At 54.0% G+C, this 7,272-nt stretch overlaps 1 protein-coding gene across 1 annotated transcript in view; it reads left to right on the top strand.

The window, feature by feature from the left end:
• Positions 1-7,272, top strand: part of LRP1 (LDL receptor related protein 1) — a 94,583-nt gene that overhangs the window by 18,711 nt on the left and 68,600 nt on the right.

Here is a 7,272-nt window from a genome sequence, read left to right as displayed (position 1 = left end):
TCCTGCTCATCTCAGATGCGAGACTTGGCACCAACCCTTGGCATCGTCACAGTTCCACAAAATGCGCCACAGGGCTGAGTGAAACAGTCTGGCCTATAGTCACTGTGACCCGGGGGGATGGCATCTTCGTCTTTGACCTTGAATAACCAGAATTCCTTGTCCCTTGGTTTCTTCATCCGCATAATGGGTCTAAACATGCCTGTACAGCTCAGACAAATGGGTGTGAAAGCCAGTGGTTAAATAAAGGGCAGCACACACCTGAGACTGAGTTCTGGGAACTCTGGGCCTCTCTAGATCTTTAAGTGTCTCTGATGATCCCTACAGAAAGCAAAGACCCCAGGAAGTTACCAAGGATTCGTTCTGGAAGAGAGAAAGGGGTATCCCAGAGATGGACGAGAGCTGGGAGCTTCTCTGAGACCCTCACTGTCTGTGGCCTCATTGTGTGACCCGCATCTCAACCTCCAACTGCTCAGCATCTCCCTTGGTGTCCTTGGGTTGTTGATATCCAAAGTGCACTGGTGATCAGACCTGTGTCCTCAGGGTGCTGTGCTGGGGCTGCCCAGCCTGGTCGTCTGAGCTCTTGCGGGGTGGGCAGCTCTGGAAACCTGTGGTCTACAGGTGGGCCTAGGGCAAGATCTCATGAGACAGTTGCCTTCCCCTGTTCCTTGTCTACTACCCTACCCAGCAGGCCCGTCTGGGAAGCTGCCTCCCTACCCAGCCCTACCTCAGGGCCAGACCATGGCTGTGATTAGGTGCCTGTGGGTGCCTTGATAGGAACCTTTTCAGCTTCTGCTCTGGCCTGTTCTCCTCTCCTGACTTCCCCGGAGAAGCAGGAAGTAACCTCGGGCAGATATCCCTCCCTGGGCAAACAGATTTGCCTTGTCTCCCAGTCTGCTAGGCTGATTGGGCCCCTCTGGGGCAGAGTCCAGGAGGCTGGAGGAGACCAGGGTGCTGGGGGGAAATGCTAGTGGGGAGAATGAGTGGCTTCCTCTTGCCCCAGCTCCTGTCCCTTTCTTCCTGCCCTGCCCTGTCCCACACCCCTGCCGCCTGAATGTCTGGCTTTCACCCTAAGGATGGTTGTTTTGCTCTCATCCCACAAACTAATTATGGGCCCTGAACTGAGGATGTCGGAAGTGTCTCCTCCCCACCCCCAGCTCATCCCCCTCCCCAGCAGAGGCTGACTGAGCGTGGGGTGGCCGGCCAGGCACTCACCTGTGCAGTGGGCTGGTGGCCTATAATTAGCTCCCCAGGGAGGATGAAGTAAGGCTGCTGCTTTCTCCTGTTTTCTCCCTGCCCTCTGGCTCTGCCTCCCTGCAATCTTCCCATTCTTTGCTGTGACTGTGACCTCTGCTGGACCCCTGGGGCCAGGCCCCCTGGAGGAGGAGTGGGCACAGAGGGAGGAGTCTGACCCTTGAGAGGTGTAGAAGAAGAGGGAGGCCAGCCTGCTGGTGTGGGAAGGGGAGCTTGCTCCAGAGAAAACTCTGGAAACAGAAATAGAATAGAAAGAAGGAAGGAGGCCAGGAAGTGAGCCTGTTCACATGGGTCCTAGGGCGTGTGAGCCAGACCTGCTCTGAGTCCTAGAGCCATAGGCCTGGGGGTGGGGGTGGGGTGCTTATTATGCTCTTCCATCCCCTCCCTGGGGGTTGGGGCACCCTCAGGGCCCCCAGGGCTCCATCCTCTGCCCACACCTTTCATTGTTCTGGATTGGTGTGGTCATCTCTTCCTCTCCCACCTGGATTATCCCCCAGGCCCATCAGGCACTGTCCCAATGAGACTCCAGTTCCATGACCGGAGAGCTTGATGGCGAGAGTAGGATGAAGAGACCCTTAGCAAGCGCCCAGACCAGCCCTGTGGTTTTCAGCACTGCCTTAAACAAGGTGGCTACACCTTGGGTTTTGGTGGTACATGAATACATTTTTTTGTTTTGCTTTACTTGTGTTTTATTTATTCAATCATTCATTTACTTATATTGCCAAAGGGCATGTGCACTTACCAGAGAGAGAGAGAACCCTTCAGTGGGGCACAGTCATGCCATTGTTTTTCCTGCATTTATCCATCCTCTCAAAATTTGGGGCACACACGCACATGCGTCTAGTATGTTTTTCAAGCCACTGGGGTCAGGATTCCAGAGCTTAACTGCTGCACTACAGCCCCAACCCATAGTTATGCTTTTATTTGACACCCACTAGGAAACTCTTATAACAAGCACATCACATCTACGACCTCAGGAGCTGGCTGCAGCGGCACAGCAGTAGTGCAGACCCACAGGGGAGGGTCCTGGGTTTGCCCCCCGGGTCTTCTTGTACATGTCAGGCATGCGTGTGTGTTCCTATAATCCAGGCTAGCTGAGGCTACGGCTGGACTGCAGCATGAAGACCCTACTGGGGATGTCTGTTTCTCTCTCTCTCTCTCGGAATAAATAAATCAACTTCAAAAAAGAATCTATGAGAGGGACCAGCAGTTAGTGTAATGGCTATGTAGCTGGACTCCCACGTAATCGACCGCAGTTCAAGTCCCGGACCTAGTGGCTTAAACTCACACTGGGTTCATGTGCGTGCGTGCCCAAGATCCCAAGAGGAGAATGGAGGAGAAGGGATTGTGGTGTAGCCATCCCCTCTGGGGGTGATGTCTCGCTTTCTGTCTCTGTCTCTCTCTGTCTTTCTGGTGAGCGTACATGCCCTATAGCAAAAACCTCTCCAAAAAAAAAAAAAAAGAATCTATGAGGAACGGCAGGTGGTGTGGTGGTTAAGGCACTGGACTCCCACATGGCTGATAGCGGTTCAAGTCCTGGACCTGGTGACTTGCTTTCTTGCTTTCTCTGTCTCTCTGACTCTGGCTCTATCTGGTCAAGTTAAAAAATAATAATAAATAAAGTAAATAATTCTTTAAGAAAAGAATCCATGATTTCATAGGTTGTTCAGGATGTGACAATGTAAGAAAAAATGAATTTATTTAAAGAAATAGTCAGTAAATAATAGGGAACCACAGATGGCGTCATAGTTACGTCACTTGACTGCCAGGTAGTTGACCATGGTTCGCGTGCTGGACCCGGTGGCTTGAAATTCACGCCAGGCGCGTGTGCATGTGTGCCCAAGATCCTGAGAAGAGAATGGAGAAGAGACTGCAGCATGGCCATCCCTCTTTTGGGGGGAGGTGATTTCTCGCTTTCTGTCGCTCTGCCTCTGTCTTTCCAGTGAGCACAAGTGCCCTATTGCAAAAGTCTCTCTGAAAAGAAAAGAAATAGTAATTACGTTCATGCTGTACATAAACAGGGCAAGCGTTTTGAAAATGATACACACAAGACTAAATTCTAGAAATTGAGGCCCAGGGGGCCAAAAGACCTGATAGAACCAGAGCTAGGACCTGCCCTACCTATCTTAACCCCACCTCTGGCCACCCTCTCAGAGAACCTCCTCTCCACCAGCCTCCTGCAGGGCTGCCCCAGTCAGAGCTAGCAGGTCAAGTCTACTCGCCCCAGCCCAGCATTTCCTCACTGAGCTCCTCTGACCTGTCCTCACAGCCTTGGGGCGCTTTCATGAGACAGACTGCAGGAGTGGGGCCGGGAAGGTTTGTAAGTGAGGGAAGTTTCTGGGGCTGCAAATAGAGGCCTTGAAGGACTTAAGGTTTGCTGCGGTTTGGGACTGTGTGTCAGTGGATGGTGTGGAGGGGCCTCAGGGCTCCTCAGGTTTCCCTCGTGCCCGGTGGGCGGGGAGGTCCAAAGCAGGCCCCTTAGGCTGCAGGCGGCAAGGTTGCGAAATGGGTCCCCAAGTCCAGCTGGCCAACTTCACTTTTCCCTCCCCCTTTCGTTTTTTTTCTGTGTGTTTTAAAAATCACAACAGGAAATGGGGTAGTGATTTGTCTAGAGGGGAGGTAGCGAGTAGGCAGGCAGCAGCCCCTCTGAGCCTGGGGTGAACTGACTTCCCTGGCTGCAAAGGGCGCTGTCTCCCCTGCAGTGGACACCCCAGGCTCTCAGCTTCCCCTCCATGCCCACAGAGCACGGCTGCTCTGAACACGTCAAAGTCACCTACCCCCTTCCTTGGTCTTTGACACCTTGTGGGTCAGAACATTTAGGGGTTGTTCTGGCCACCCTGCTCTCTGGCTTTGGGCCCTGCATCCTGGCACTTTGGCTTCCTGTTCCCGTTTGAGTTTCCTAATCATTTAACAACCCTTTCTGGCCCCTCCCCTCTAGGCCTGGGCCAGCTCTACGTCTCCCAGCCCAGATCCAGCCCTGTCCTCTCCTCCTCCGCTGTCTCTTTGAAGTTGCCTCTCCAACCAGCCTGCTCCCAGTACCTCCTCCCTGTTTTGAAGCCAAAGGAAGTAACTTAAGCAAGAGGGACATGCTTTCGAGTCCAGTAAGGCTTTCCCAATAGCGGGACAACCCTGAGATGGACTGGGAAGAGGCTGGGCATCTCATCCCCGGATCCAGGCCAAAGCGTCTCTTAGAGACTGAGCCAGGCAAGGGAAGGAAGCAGGGCCTAAACCCCAAGCTGGAAGTATGAGCAGGGGCAGAAAGGAAGACCAGGGGAAGAGCTGCCACAACGTGACTGAGCCCTGGACTTGCCGGTGGGACAAGGAAAAGCTGAAGTCAGGACCCACAGGAGACAGAGAAGCACACGGTGCTGCATTTAGGAAAGCTTCTGCCCTTCTCTCCCACTCGGTTAACCCTCCCAGCCCTCTGGGAAGGTCTCTGAGTGGAACTGCCAGACAGTTCACCCCCTCCACAGTCCTGGGGCATCTCAAGGCCACAGAAGAGGATCAGGCAGTCACAGGAAGGGAAGAGCAATGTCGCAGTTCTGGGGCAACAGTTAGGACTCCGCATTCAATAACTATTTGTTAAACAAATCAATATGTGTGTGTCAGGCGCCGGGGACAGAGAGAAAGGCAGCACCTGCCCCCACAATACTTGTAGTCAGAAGGACAGGCGTGAGAAAAGAAGCTCCTGAGGCCCATGGAGTCTGTTAACAGGGAGGGCTTCATTTTGTGAGCCTGAGCAGAGTCTTGGAGAACATTTGCTGTGAGCTCAGACTGCCCACCAGGAAGGCCCACCTTCAGTCTGAGGCCTCAGGGCTCTGGTTTGGGGTGGATAGGTCAGTGGTATGAACAATAGTTGATTATATGCCAGGTCTGTGCTCAATCCAGTTAATGCATCATCCATTTGGCAGATGAGGAAACTGAGTCTCAAACACTTTTGAAGTAACTTGCCCACAGTCTCACCATTGGAAAGTGGCGAGACTAGAATGCAGTCTCAGACCGTTAGCATCTAGGGCCCAGCGGGGCCCAAAGCAGAGCAGTGAGGGGAGGAGAGGTAGGAGGTTCCTAGGATAAGGGCCAGATTCCAGTGTGTTCCCAGGAATGTGGTCCAGATGGAAATGGGGTTCTCCTTCCCTAGCCAGGGACCTGGAGGTATCCTAGAGTCTTCAGTGTGTGGATGTTTTGGGGGACATTTTCTCAGAACGTAAAAGCCTTCTTTGTGCCTCCTAGATTTCTTTATCTTAGAGTGACTGGAATCCTGCAGCTAAAGCTAGGGTCTTTTCTTTTAAAGAATTATTTTATTTAACTTTATTTATTTTAATTTGACCTGAGAGGGACAGAGAAAGAGAGAGAGAGAAAGTGAGAAATCAAGCCACCAGGTCCAGGACTCAAACTGTGGTCGGCCATATGGGAGTCCAACACTCTTAACCACCACGCCATCTGCTGGCCCCAAGCTAGAGTCTGTTCGAGAATGGGGTGGGGGCCTGTGTTTTGGGGAAAGCAGCTGCTATTGGGGGGATGCCTCTTGCCCACTGTGAGCAATGGAGAAGTTGAGGGGAGTAGAGTGCTGAGCTGTGGGGTGGGGGTGCAGGAGAGTCAGCACGGACACACACACCAGGTCTATTCTGGGGCCTGGAACTGAAAGTCCTTTGCGACATCACAGGCGGACTGTGGTCTCTGCTTCCACCCCGCAACCCCTTCCCGCTTCCTAGCCTCACTCTCTGCTGGAATCTCCAGCTTGCAGGCCCCAAGGCTACCCACAGACTCCTCCCACAGCACAGCATCCTTTGCTCCCCTTGGGTTTCTCTGAGGTTCTCCAGTTCCTGGGATTTGGAACCTTGGGCCAGAACCCCATCAGAGGGTGCTCTGTGGCTGGTCGGCCCTTAGAAGGCTGCGGTCTTAGCCACCAGCTACCCAGCCACCCTTTGGGTTTGTGGAGCCAAAATACTCAAGTCTTTTGGGCTGAAGTCCAAGACTACCTGCACCCCAGTCCATGAGACAGAGGGGAGTAACTCAGACACCGGGGAAGCCCTGAAGGGAAGGGAAGGTTCCTCATCTCAATTCAAGCCCATCTCTCTATTGCTGGCCTTGGAGTGGTAGCCGTGTGTATGTCTGCTGTGTGTGTGTGTGTGTGTGTGTGTGTGTGTGTGTGTGTGGACACAGGCAGAGGAATCTGAACTTCAGGAGAGAGGAAAATAATGTGGTGAAGGGAGGTTGGATAACAAAGGATTTTTGCTTACAACTAATAGTCTCCAGCTGCAAAAATACCAAACGGGAGGCCAGGCTGGGCTGGGGACTCCGCTTCTTGCCAACTCCTCACCGGCCTGCTGAGTGGGGCCCTGCCTGGCCTTTGGGGAGGCAGGAGGGGAGACCAGCCAAGGATAAATATCCGAGAGCAGGGACACTCTCTCGGCCCTGCTTCCCGGAATGAGGCAGGCATCCAGGCGAGGAGGAGGCGCTCGGGTTGCCACATCCTGGGCTCGGGGTGTTGGGGGGGGGCGGGAGATGATCGTGGAGCTGCACCTGGGATGGGGCATCAGACCTCCACAGGTTTCTTCCTGTTCCTCTTGCCAAGGAAGGGTGGATGGGAGCTAGGGCAGGGTGTTGCCAGCCCTAGTGCTGGGCAGTGACTCAGGGAAGCCTCAGGAAGTCGGAGAGAAAGACGTCGCTGCGCCAGCTGGTGCTGGGAAAACAGCCCCGGCTGATGAAGCACATACACACGCCAGCAGCCCAGACCCCCGCCGTGCCCACCAAGTAAAGGGCACTCAGCCCCGTTTGACTCTCGGCCATTCTGCTGGCTGCCCGGGCTGCAGGCAGGTCCCCTGCCTTGGGACTTCAGTTTCTCTTGGAGGCGGCCCAGCGGCGTTCATTTTAATCTATTTTCTCTGTGGTAACAGCGTGTGGGGCAGAGTCTGGTCGCCTGGCCCCTGCACTGGGCCCTCTTCCCACACAGCCTGGGACTCCCACTCGGCCCTCTCTCTCTCTAGCCTTGTCAGGATGGCACAGTACTGGGGGCTCAGG

This window comes from Tupaia chinensis, unplaced genomic scaffold (genome assembly GCF_000334495.1).
Source record: "Tupaia chinensis unplaced genomic scaffold, TupChi_1.0 Scaffold150006_1, whole genome shotgun sequence".
NCBI classification, from domain to species: domain Eukaryota; kingdom Metazoa; phylum Chordata; class Mammalia; order Scandentia; family Tupaiidae; genus Tupaia; species Tupaia belangeri.
Note: the sequence above shows the minus strand (reverse complement) of the source record. Positions and strands in the feature narration are given on the sequence as shown.